Raw genomic sequence first — 13,532 nt, forward strand, 5'->3', positions numbered from 1 at the left:
AGCATTAAATAAGAGTGTACAGCACATTAAAGACAGAGATCCTACATAATATTTTTTTAAAAAATTAATTAATTTTCTATGCCATTTCCAATTTAACACCAGGTTTTTTTTTTCATTTCCAATTATCTTTATATACAGAAGATCGATTCAGTATATAATTAGTAAAGATCTCATCAGTTTGTACCCACGCAGAAACACAAAGTGTAAAAATACTGTTTCAGTACTAGTTATAGCATCACTGCACATTAGATAGCACGTTAAGGACAGTTCCCACATGGGATGTAAGTACACAGTGACTTCTGTTGCTGACTTAACAATTTGACACTCCTGTTCATGGCGTCAGGAATCTCCCTAGGCTCTAGTCATGAGTTGCCAGGGCTATGGAAGCCTTTAGAGTTCGCTGACTTTGGTCTTATTCCGATAGGGTCATAGTCAAAGTGGAAGTTCTCTCCTCCCTTCAGAGAAAGGCCCCGTTCTTTGATGGCCCCGTTCTTTCCACTGGGATCTCACTCACAGAGATATTTCATTTAGGTCTTCTTCTTTTTTTCTTTTCCATGGTATCTTGGCTTTCCATGAAATCCCATTTATAATTGGATTTTACAATGGTTAGGTTTTTTTAGTTTCTTATGCAAGAATTTCTTGTTTATCTTAAAGTCAAAAAGAGAGTCTATGTATTATAGAAACTTTATAGTTTTAGTTTTCACATTTAGGTCATTGACCCCTTTCACATTAATTTTTGTCTATCATGTGAGGAAGGAGTTGAGCTCTATTTTTCTTTTGGATATGCAGTTGCTTCAATAACAGTTGTTAGAAAGACCTTTCTTTCTCATATTCTCATCAAGTAATTGTACTCTCTATTCTGATCCATTAATCTATGGGCTTATCCATTTGCCCAATAGGAAATTTGCTGTTTCAATTGGTGTGGCTTTTTGTTAAGCCTTGGAAGCTTTTCATGTACCTCCTCCAACGTTATCTTTCTCTTTCTAGATTGTTTTGACTACTTCAAGTCCTTCAGATCCATGGTAAAACCAGATTACAAATATCTACAAAATTGGCTTCAATTATTTTGTGTGGGATTAGAATTAGCAACTTAACTCTATTAAATCTTTGACCCACAAACATGGTATGTCTTTCTATTTATTTAGATTCTCTTTAACTTTACCTCAACAGAAGTTTACTTTTTTAGTTTTCAGTATAAATAATCTGCTTTTCATTCATTAAATTTATTTTTAAATTTTGGCTATTTTTAAGGTATAAATTGATTATTTTAAATTTAGTTCTACAATGATTTATTACAAGCATGTGGAAATTTCACTGCCTTTTTATTGCTCTTAGGTATAGTGGCTTTGCTAAATTCACTTATTGTAGTAGTGTGTAGCTTTTTAGGATTTTCAACATATATAATCATGTATTGTGAAATTAATGATAGTTTTGTATCTTTTCAACCGTTATGGCTTATTTATTTTTATTACATTATTACATAAACTAGGATTGCCAATACAGTGTTGAGTAGAAGCAGTAGGGGTAGATATCCTTGCATTCTTCTTGGTCTTAGGGTGAAAAGTACTCAATATTTTACAATATAGTGTTAGCCTCAAAGATATTTTAGGAAGATATCTTTTATCATCTTGAGATTTCTTTCTCCTTCTAGTCTTTTTTTACCATGTACACATGCTGAATTTTTTTTTCAGTTTTTTACTTAGATTGAGGTTGTTAATAAAATGGCACAGTCTTATCTGCAGCACAATCTACACCCAGACACCATCCTAAGCTCTAGCCCCCTCCTTCATTGCTGGAAGCCAGATGGCCACATGGCCAAACCAGCGGTGTCAAGATCCAACCTCACTCAAATGGGATGTGCTGCTCCTACTTGCCTGCCCAACCCCTGTTGAAGTTAAATGGACACTGTGAGAAACAGTGACTTGATCAGCCCTTGTCCTGACTGTTGATGTACAATGCAATACTTTATCCATTTTAGTATTTTTTTGTTCTACTAAATACTATTGGTTGAAATCTTTAATTAACACACAATTATTCTTAGGTGTTTAAATTTAACTGAAAAGTGATCCCTGTTAAATATAAGAGTGGGAATAAGAGAGGGAGGAGACGTACAGTTTGGCACATGCTCAGTCGGACTTGCTCCAAATGGTAGATTTAGAAACGTGCCAGGGGATTCCAATACAATCCCATCAAGGTGGCATGTACCAATGCCATCTCACTAGTCAAAGTGAACAGTTTCAGTTCACAATTGATCATAATGATAGGATTAAGTGTCAAAGGGATCACATAAACAAGACTAGTGTCTGCTAATACTAACTGATAGAATTAAAAAGAAGAGAATGATCCAACATGGGAAGCAGGATACACAGCAGACTCATAGAATGGCAGATGTCCTAAACAACACTCTGGCCTCAGAATCAGCCCTTAAGGCACTCAGATCTGGCTAAAGAGCCCATGAGAGTATTTCAGGCATGGAAAGCCAAAACACTTTGGCAAAAAAAAGAAAATGAGCTAAATGAAAGATCTCTGAGTGAGATCCCAGTGGAAAGAACGGGCCATCAAAGAAGGGGGTACCTTTCTCTGAAGGGAGGAAAGAACTTCCACTTTGACTATGGCCTTGTCTAAATATGATCAGAGTTGGTGAACTCAAAAGGCTTCCATAGCCTTGGCAACTCATGACTAGATCCTAGGGAGATTACTGACGCCATAAACAAGAGTGTCAAATTGTTAAGTCAACAACAGGAGTCACTGTGCACTTACTCCCCATTTAGGATCTCTGTCCTTAATGTGTTTTCCAATGTGAATTAATGCTATAACTAGTACTCAAACAGTACTTTATACTTTGTATGTCTGTGTGGGTGCAAACTGTTGAAATCTTTACTTAATATACACTAAATTGATCTTCTGTATATATAGATAATTGCAAATGAATCTTGGTGTGAATGGAATGGGAGAGGGAGTGGGAGATGGGAGGGTTGTGGGTGGAAGGAAAGTTATGGGGGGGAAGCCACTGCAATCCAAAAGCTGTACATTGGAAATTTATATTTATGACATAAAAGTTAAAAAAATAAACAATATACAAGTCTCTTATTTTCTTTTCCTTTTTTAAAAAAATAATTATTTAATTTTTAATTAGTTTTAACAGATTAAATATGGTTTATAGCTACAGTTCTAAGAACATAATTATATTCCCTTCCTACTTACTCCCCCTCTCCCTCCCATCCTCTTCCTTCTCCTTTTTATTCTTTAGTTTTTGAGATATTATATTTTAAATTTTCCTTATTATAAAAAGGCTTAATACTTTACCAAATAAGAAGTTAATAATTAAAACAAAAAAGGCTCTAGTGTGTTGATAATATAGACAAAAGCTGTAAATAATAATTGAATGGAAAATAACCATTTTGCCTATAAACAGTAAAATTTAAAATAATCACATATCATTAAAACAATAGTAGCATAACAAAATTCTTAACTGCTCATTTGACAAAAATATAAAACAGAGTTTACATAATTATATATGCAGCAATAATGATACTCACAGACATGTCTTTCTTTTTTTTTCTTTATTTGTTTGCTTTTTAAATTTTAGCTCCCACATATAAGGGAGAAATATGAGGCATTTGTCTTTCTGAGTCTGGCTTATTTCACTCAACATGATGTCCACCATGATTTTGCTACAAATGTTAGAATTTCTTTCTTTCTTTATACCTGAGTGATTTTTCATCATGCATATATATCACCTTTTCTTGTTGATTTATCTGATGATGGACAGCTTGGTAGATTCCAAATTTTGGCTGTTGTGAACAGTGCTGCTACAAACATGGTGGTGCAGATACCCCTTTGATACACTGTGTTCAAGTCTTTTAGGTATATACCCAGTAATGAGTGGGATTGCTGATCATATGGCAAGTTGATTTCTAGCTTTTTAAGAAATCTCTATGCTGTTTTCTACAGTGGATGCACTTATTTACATTCTTTCAATAGTGTATAAGTGTCCCTCTTTCTCCACATTCTTGCCAACATTTGTTACTCTCTGTGTATTGGATTTTAGCCATACTGACAGAAGTGAGATGATGCCTTGTTTGTAGTTTTGACTTGCATTACCCTGATGGCTAGTGATGTAGAACATTTTTAAATATATTTGTTGGCCATTTGTATTTCTTTTTTTAAGAACTCTCTACTCCACAAGAAGAATGAAAGTGAAAGGTTGGAAAAAGATATTCCATGCCAACAGAAACCAAAAAAAAAGAGCTGGCATAGCCATCTTAATAACAAACAAATAGACTTTAACACACAAACTGTTAAAAGAGATATAGAAGGGCACTATATAAGGATTAAAGGATCAATTCAACAGAAAGATGTAACTATTATAAACATATAGGCACCTAACTACAGGGATTTAGAGGGAGATTCAGACTCCAATACAATAGTATTAGGGGACTTCAATACTCCACTTTCAGTAATAGATCAACCAGACAAAAAATCAACAGGAAACAGCAGAATTAATTGACACTATAAACCAAATGAACCTAACAGATATCTACAGAACTTTTCAACCTAGAGTTACAGAATATATATTTTTCTCAGCGGTGTTTGGAACTTTCTCTAGGATTAACCATGTACTAGGCCACAAAGCAAGTCTCGGCAAATTCAAAAAGATCAAAATCATAACATGCATCTTTTAAGCATACAATGGAATAAAGCTGGAAATCAGCAACTCAGGAATTTCTGGAGCATTTGCAAACACATAGAGTCTGAACAACATGCTCCTGAATGAACAATGAGTCACAGAAGAAATCAAAAGAGAAGTCAAAAATTTCTGGAAACAAATGAAGGTGACAACATATCGAAACTTACAGGATACAGCAAAAGCAATGATAAGAGGAAAGTTTAGAGCAATAGGTGCCTACATCAAGAAACTGGAAATGCACCAAATAAATTAACTATCAATGCACCTCAAGGATCTAGAAAAACAGCAGCAAACCAAACCCAAAACTAATAGCAGAAAAGAAATAATTAAACTTAGGGAAGAAATAAATAAAATTGGATAAAAAAATAATACAGAAGATCAGCAAAGCGAAGAGCTGGTTTTTTGAAAAAGTAAACAAAATAGACATACCTTTTGTTAACTAACCAAAAAAAGGAGTGAGAAGATCCAAATCAATAAAATCAGAGATGAAAAAGGAACCATAACAACAGACACCACAGAAATAAAAAGAATCATCAAAAACCACTACAGAGAGCTATATGCCAACAAACTGGGAAACCTAGAAGAAATGGATAGATTCCTGCAGACTTACAACCTATCTAAATTGAGCTGTGAACACAGAAAACATAAACAGACCCATAATCAAGAAAGAAATTGAATCAGTAATAAAGGTCCTCCCAACAACAACAACAACAACAACAAAATCCAGGACCAGATGGATTCACTGCTGAATTCTACCAGACATTTAAATTTATAACCTCAATTCTTCTCAAGTTATTCAAAACAATTGAAAAATAGGAAATCATCCCAAATTCTTTCTACAAAGCCAGCTCACCTTAATTCCTAAACCTGAAAAAGATGCACAGAGTAAGAGAATTACAGATCATTTTCCTGATGAACATAGATGCAAAAATCTTCAATGGAATTGAATCCAACAACACATCAGAAAGATCATCCACCCAGACCAAGTGGGATTTATCCCTGGTATGCAGGGATGATTCAATGTTCGCAAAACAATCAATGTGATACACCACATTAACAAACTGCAGAAGAAAAACCATATGATTATCTCAATAGATGCAGAGAAAGCATTTGATAAATTTCAACACCCTTTCATGATGAAAGCTATAAGCAAATTGGGTAAGGAAGGAACATTCCTTAACACAGTCAAGGCAATTTATGAAAAACCCACAGCCAGCATCCTATTGAATGGGGAAAAGTTGGAAGCATTTCCAATGTGATCTGGTACCAGATAGAGATGCCCACTCTCACCATTGCTATTCCATATAGTCCTAGAATTTTTAGCTAGAGCTATCAGGTCAGAAAAAGAACGGGATACAAATAGGGAGGGAAGAAGTCAAACTATCCCTCTTTGCAGATGACATGATTCTATATATAGAGGATCTGAAAGATTCCACTAAGAATACCCAATTTGCTTAGGGTTTTCATCATGAAAGGGTGTTGGATTTTCTCGAAAGCTTTCTCTGCATCTATTGAGATAATCATATGGTTTTTCTTCTGCAGTTTGTTAATGTGGTGTATCACATTGATTGTTTTACAAACAGTGAACCATCCCTGCATACCAGGGATAAATTCCACTTGGTCTCGGTGAATGATCTTTCTGATGTGTTGTTAAATTCTATTGGCCAGAATTGTATTGTCAATTTTTTGGTCTATGTTCAGCAGGGAAATTGGTCTATAATTCTCTTTCTATGCTGCATCTTTTTCAGGTTTAGGAATTAAAGTGATGCTGGCGTCATAGAACGAATTTGGGAGGATTCTCTCTTTTTCGATTGTTCTGAATAGTATGAGAAGAATTGGAGTTAGTCTTCTTTAAATGGCTGGTATAATTCAGTAGTGCATCCATCTGGTCCTGGGCTTTTCTTTGCTGGGAGGACCTTTATTACTGTATCAATTTCTGTCTCAGTTATGGGTCTGTTTAGGTTTTCTGTGCCTTCATGGTTCAATTTAGTAGGTTGCATGTGTCCAGGAATCTACCATTTCTGATAGATTTGCTTGTTTGCTGGCATACAATTCTTTGTAGTAATTTCTGATGATTCTTTTTATTTCTGTGGTGGCTGTTGTTACACTTTAGAATGTCTTCTTTATGTTTCACTGTGGTGAGTTTTATCACAATGTGTCATTTTGAGGGTCTCTTTTGGTCATGTTTATTGGGAGTTCTATCTGCTTCCTGTACTTGGGTGTCTGTCCTTCTCCAAACCTGGGAAGTTTTCTGTTTCTACCTCACCAAAAAGGACTTCTAATCCTTTCTCTCTCTCCATGCCTTCAGGAACTCCTAGAAACCAAATGTTGGGTTTTTAAATAGCATACTGTAGATTCCTAACAATGCTTTTTAGATTTCTAATTTCCGCTTCTTTTCTTTGGTTTGACTGTATACTTTCCTGTGCTCTGACTTCTAAGTTGGATATTCTCTCATCTGCCTCACTGATTCTGTTTTTTTTTAAACTTTTATTTAGTAAATATAATTTTCAAAGTACAGTTTATGGATTACAATGGATTTCACCCCCCCCATAACTTCCCTCCCACTCGCACCTCTCACATCTCCCACTCCCTCTCCCATTCCACTCACATCATGATTCATTTTCAATTCTCTTTATATACAAAAGATAGATTTAGTATATATTATGTAAAGATTTCATTAGTTTGCACCCACACAGAACATAAAGTGTAAAATACTGTTTCAGTACTAGTTATAGCATTAATTCACATTGGAAAACACATTAAGGACAGAGATCCCACATGAGGAGCACGTACACAGTGACTCCTGTTGTTGACTTAACAATTTGACACTCTTGTTTATGGCATCAGTAATCTCCCTAGGCTCTAGTCATGAGTTGCCAAGGCTATGGAAGCCTTTTGAGTTCGCAAACTTTGCTCTTAGTTAGACAAGGTCATAGTCAAAGCAGAAGTTCTCTCCTCCCTTCAGAGAAAGGTACCTCCTTCTTTGATGGCCCCATTCTTCCCACTGGGAACTCACTCGCAGAGATCTTTCATTTAGGTCTTCTTCTTTTTTTTTTTTTCCAGAGTGTCTTGGCTTTCCATGCCTGAAATACTCTCATGGGCTTTTTAGCCAGATCCAAATTTCTTAAGGGCTGATTCTGAGGCCAGAGTGCTGTTTAGAACATCTGCCATTCTATTCATCTACTGTGTATCCTGCTTCCCATGTTGGATCCTTCTCTCCCTTTTTGATTCTATCAGTTAGTATTAGCAGACACTAATCTTATTTGTGTGATCCCTTTGACTCTTAGACCTATCAGAGTCATCAATTATGAACTGAGATTGATCACTTGGACTAGTGAGATGGCATTGGTACATGCCACCTTGATGGGGTTGTATTGGAATCCCCTGGCATGTTTCTAAATCCACCATTTGGGGCAAGTCCAATTGAGCATGTCCCAAATTGTACATCTCCTCCCTCTCTTATTCCCACTCTTATATTTAACAAGGATCACTTTTTAGTTAAAATTTAAACACCTAAGAATAATTGTGTGTTAATTACAGAGTTCAACCAATAGTACTAGAACAAAAAAATACTAAAAAGGATAAAGTATTACATTGTACATCAACAGTCAGGACAAGGGCTGATCAAGTCACTGTTTCTCATAGTGTCCCTTTCACTTCAACAGATTTCCTTTTTGGTGCTTGGTTAGTTGTCGCCAATCAGGGAGAACAAATGATATTTGTCTCTTTGGGACTGGCTTAATTCACTCAGCATGATCTTTTCCAGATCGCTCCATCTTGTTGAAAATGACCAGGTTTCATTGTTTCTTACTGCTGTATAGTATTCTATGGAGTACATGTCCCATAATTTCTTTATCCAGTCTATTGTTGATGGGCATTTGGGTTGGTTCCAGGTCTTAGCTATTGTGAATTGAGCTACAATAAACATTAAGGTGCAGGCAGCTTTTTTGTTTGCCAATTTAATTTCCTTTGGGTAAATTCCAAGGAGTTGGATGGCTGGGTAGGGCTATATTCAGGTTTCTGAGGAATCTCCAGACTGACTTCCATAGTGGCTTAACCAGTTTGCAGTCCCACCAACAGTGGGTTAGTGTCCCTTTTTCCCCACATCCTCTCCAGCATCTGTTGTTCGTAGATTTCTGAATGTGAGCCATTCTCACCGGGGTGAGGTGAAACCTCATTGTGGTTTTGATTTGCATTTCCCTGATGGCTAGTGATCTTGAACATTTTTTCATGTGTCTGTTGGCCATTTGGATGTCCTCTTTTGAAAAATGTCTATTGAGGTCGTTGGCCCATCTCTTAAGTGGGTTGTTTGTTTTGATGTTGTCGAGTTTCTCGGTCTCTTTGTAGATTCTGGTTATTAATCCTTTATCTGTAGCATAGTTTGCAAATATTTTTTCCCATTCTGTCTGTTGCCTCTTCACTTTCCTGACTGTTTCTTTTGCAGTACAGAATCTTCTCAATTTGATCCAATCCCAATAGTTAATTTTGGCTTTGACTTTCTGTGCTTCTGGGGTCTTTTCCAAGAAGTCTTTGCCTGTACCTATATCTTGCAGGGTTTCTCCAATGCTCTCTAATAATTTGATGGTGTCAGGTCGTAGATTTAAGTCTTTAATACATGTTGAGTGGATTTTTGTGTAAGGTAAAAGGTAGGGATATTGCTTCATGCTTCTGCACGTGGAAATCCAATGTTCCCAGCACCATTCATTGAATAGACTGTCCTTACTCCAGGGATTGGTTTTGGATTCTTGATCAAATATAAGTTGGCTGTAGATGTTTGGGCTGATTTCTGGTGTTTCTATTCTGTTCCATTGGTCTATCCATCTGTTTCTGTGCCAGTACCATGCTGTTTTGATAACAACTGCCTTGTAGTATGTCCTGAAATCTGGTATAGTGATGCCTCCAGCTTTGTTTTTGTTGTACAAGATTGCTTTAGCTATTGGGGTCTCCTGCATCTCCATATGAATTTCAGAATCATTTTTTTCTAGATCTGAGAAGAATGTCTTTGGTATTTTGATTGGTATTGCATTGAATCTATAAATTGCTGTTGGGAGAATGGACATTTTGATGATAATGATAGAATAAAAATGGGAGAGAATGATCCAACATGGGAAGTGGGATACACAGTAGATGAATAGAATGGCAGATGTCCTAAACAGCACTCTGGCCTCAGAATCAGCCCTTAAGGCATTCGGATCTGGCTCAAGAGCCCATGAGAGTATTTCAGGCATGGAAAGCCAAGACACTCTGGAAAAAAAAAAAAGAAGAAGACCTAAATGAAAGATCTCTGCGAGTGAGTTCCCAGTGGGAAGAATGGGGCCATCAAAGAAGGAGGTACCTTTCTCTGAAGGGAGGAGAGAACTTCTGCTTTGACTATGACCTTGTCTAACTAAGAGCAAAGTTTGTGAACTCAAAAGGCTTCCATAGCCTTGGCAACTCATGACTAGAGCCTAGGGAGATTACTGATGCCATAAACAAGAGTGTCAAATTGTTAAGTCAACAACAGGAGTCACTGTGTACGTGCTCCTCATGTGGGATCTCTGTCCTTAATGTGTTTTCCAATGTGAATTAATGCTATAACTAGTACTGAAACAGTATTTTACACTTTATGTTCTGTGTGGGTGCAAACTAATGAAATCTTTACATAATATATACTAAATCTATCTTTTGTATATAAAGAGAATTGAAAATGAATCATGATGTGAGTGGAATGGGAGAGGGAGTGGGAGATGGGAGGGGTGCATGTGGGAGGGAAGTTAAGGTTGGAAAAAGCCATTGTAATCCATAAACTGTACTTTGAAAATTATATTTACTAAATAAATGTTTTAAAAAATAGTCCATCCAATGATCAATAATGTATTTGTTTGAGAGAGATGAAAGATTTATTTATTTATTTGAGAGAGGGAAAGACGGAAGGAGTGGGAGAAAGACCACTCCTATCCACTAATTTACTTTCCAAATGCTCTCACTGAGTACAAATCTCCCACGTATGTGGTAAGAGCCCAACTACTTGAGCCATAACTGCTGCTTTCTAGTGTCTGCATTAGCAGGAAGGTGGGATTGGGACATAGAACCAGAAATCAAGCCAAGCACTCCAATGTGAGCATCTTAAAAGACAACTGTTAGACCAAACACACACCCTCAATAAAGTACTTTAATTGAAGTTTTAATGCATTTATATTTAATACAGTCATCAATATTTCATAAATAGCCTACCATCTTTCTCATCTTGCAATTTGTTTTCTGTTTTTTCAATCTATTTTTCATTGTTCTCTCCTTCTCTCTTTTTTTGATTAACCTATTTATCTAATTATTATTCTTTTTTTTAAACCTCTATTGGTTTTATCTATACATTTTTGTGTTTTCTTTAGTGGTTATTCTAAGGATTTTTAAAATTATTTTAGCAACTTATGTTAATTATTTACTATTAAATTTAAATTAGGTAGCATATTTCTGTGGTAAGTTTAATAAACAGTTCCCCTCACTAGTAAATCAATGAAGGTGACTATGAATGACAGGATATATTTACTGGTGCTATCCATATTCTTTTTACAAAGATTTTATTGAAATACAGCATTCATAGCAAGAAATGTACTTAAGTACATTAAGTACTTAAGTACATTAAGTACCAACACCCATATTAAGAACAAAGCATTACTAGGACCCCAAGAGTCCTCACTATCACTATTCCTCCCCCCCCCCATTTCTTTTCTAACATGTAAGAAAGAGTATACTGTCATTTACATGGTATAATTTAGTGAATCACTGTATAACTTTATGTCAAGTAATATGACATCCATACATTTTTTGTACTTTTCCTATATAGTAACCACAACAAATAAGATAAAACATATTTTGTAATTTTCATTGTACACATCTTTTTATCCCAAGGTATTTAAATTTTTTTGTAGTTATTGATCTTATAAGTTCTTTCTCAGACAGAACATTGTTGATATATAAGAATGCTGTTGAATTTATGTGTTGATTTTATATCCTGCGACTACCAAACTCTCTTATGAGCTCCCATAGTCTCTTAGTTGAGTCTTTTGCTTCCCCTTATAAGAGATCATGTCATCAGCAAGCATACATAATTTGACTTACTTCTTTCCAACTTGTATCTCTTTGATTTCTTTTGCTTGCCTAATGTCTCTGATTAAAACTTCCAGAACTGTATTGAATAATAACAGTGAGAGGAGGTTATCTTTGTCTCAGTCTGGATCTTAATAGATCTTATATTGGTTTTTCAGTCGGGCACTGAGTGGCTGTTCGGACATGTCTGGTGGCTCTGCAGACTATAACAGAGAACATGGCAGCACAGAGGGAATGGACCCCGATGGTGTCATTGAGAGCAACTGGAATGAGATTGTTGATAACTTTGATGATATGAATTTAAAGGAGTCTCTTCTTTGGGGCATCTATACTTACAGTTTTGAGAAGTTTTCAGCTATTCAGCAAAGAGCTGATATTCCTTGCATTAAAGATCCAAAAGGTAATTCTGGCACTTGGTGACTATATGAGAGCAACTTGTCATGCCTGCATTGGTGGAACAAACGTTAGGAATGAAATGCAAAAATTGCAGGCAGAAGCACCACATATCATTGTTGGTACACCAGGGAGAGTATTTGATATGTTAAACAGAAGATACCTTTCTCCAAAATGGATCAAAATGTTCATTTTGGATGAAGCAGAAGAAATGTTGAGCCTAGGGTTTAAGGATCAAATCTATGAGATTTTTTCAAAAACTAAATACCAGTATTCAGGTTGTATTGCTTTCTGCCACGATGCCAACTGATATGTTAGAAGTGACCAAAAAATTCATGAGACGTCCAATTGGAATTCTGGTTAAGAAGGAAGAATTGACCCTTGAAGGAAGCAAAGCATTCTACATTAACGTTGAAAGAGAGGAATGGAAGTTGGATACACTTTGTGACTTGTATGAAACACTGAACATTACGCAGGCTATTATTTTTCTCAATACAAGGCGCAAAGTGGACTGGCTCACTGAGAAAATGCATGCCAGGGACTTCACAGTTTCTGCTCTGCATGGTGATATGGACCAGAAGGAAAGAGATGTCATCATGAGAGAATTCCGATCAGGATCAAGCCGTGTTCTGATCACTACTGACTTGTTGGCTCGTGGGATTGATGTACAAGTGTCTTTGATTATAAACTACGATCTACCTACCAATCATGAAAACTATATTCACAGAATTGGCAGAGGGGGTTGATTTGGGAGGAAAGGTGTGGCTATAAACTTTGTTACTGAAGAAGACAAGAGGATTCTTCATGGAGAAATGCCCATGAACGTGGCTGACTTTAATTCCTGGGATGAGACAGTTTGAATGCAGTGCTCGCTGCTGCTGAATAGGCGATCACAACATGCATTGTGCTTCTTTCTTTGGGAATATTTGAATCTTGTCTCAATGCTCATAACGGATCAGAAATACAGATTTTGATAGCAAAGCAGCATTAATCGTGAGCTCTTGTGAGGAAAGTCGTTGGCTTATTCCTCTTTAGAGTTAGACTGTTGGGGTGGGTATAAAAGATGGGGTATGTAAAATCTTTCTTTCTTAGACATTTATTTCCTAGTTCTGTAGAAATGGTTGTATTAGATGCTGTCTATCATTTAATAATATACTTGTGGACTAAAAGGTATAAGTGCTGTATAAAATCAGCCAATTATGTTAAAATAGCATATCTGCCTTTATTGTGTTTGTCATTAGCCTGAATAGAAAGGCCTTTAAAATTGATTTTTTTAAGAAAGCATTTGAATGCATTTTGTTTCGTATTGTATTTATTCAATAAAGTATTTAATTAGTGCTAAGTGTGAACTGGACCCTGTTGC

General features: G+C 36.0%; 1 pseudogene; it reads left to right on the top strand.

Annotated features, from left to right (window-relative positions):
* Positions 1–11,959: 11,959 nt before the first annotated feature.
* Positions 11,960–12,959, top strand: LOC133757106 (eukaryotic initiation factor 4A-II-like; annotated as a pseudogene).
* Positions 12,960–13,532: the final 573 nt, after the last annotated feature.

This window comes from Lepus europaeus, chromosome 3, assembly GCF_033115175.1.
Source record: "Lepus europaeus isolate LE1 chromosome 3, mLepTim1.pri, whole genome shotgun sequence".
Lineage (NCBI taxonomy): Eukaryota > Metazoa > Chordata > Mammalia > Lagomorpha > Leporidae > Lepus > Lepus europaeus.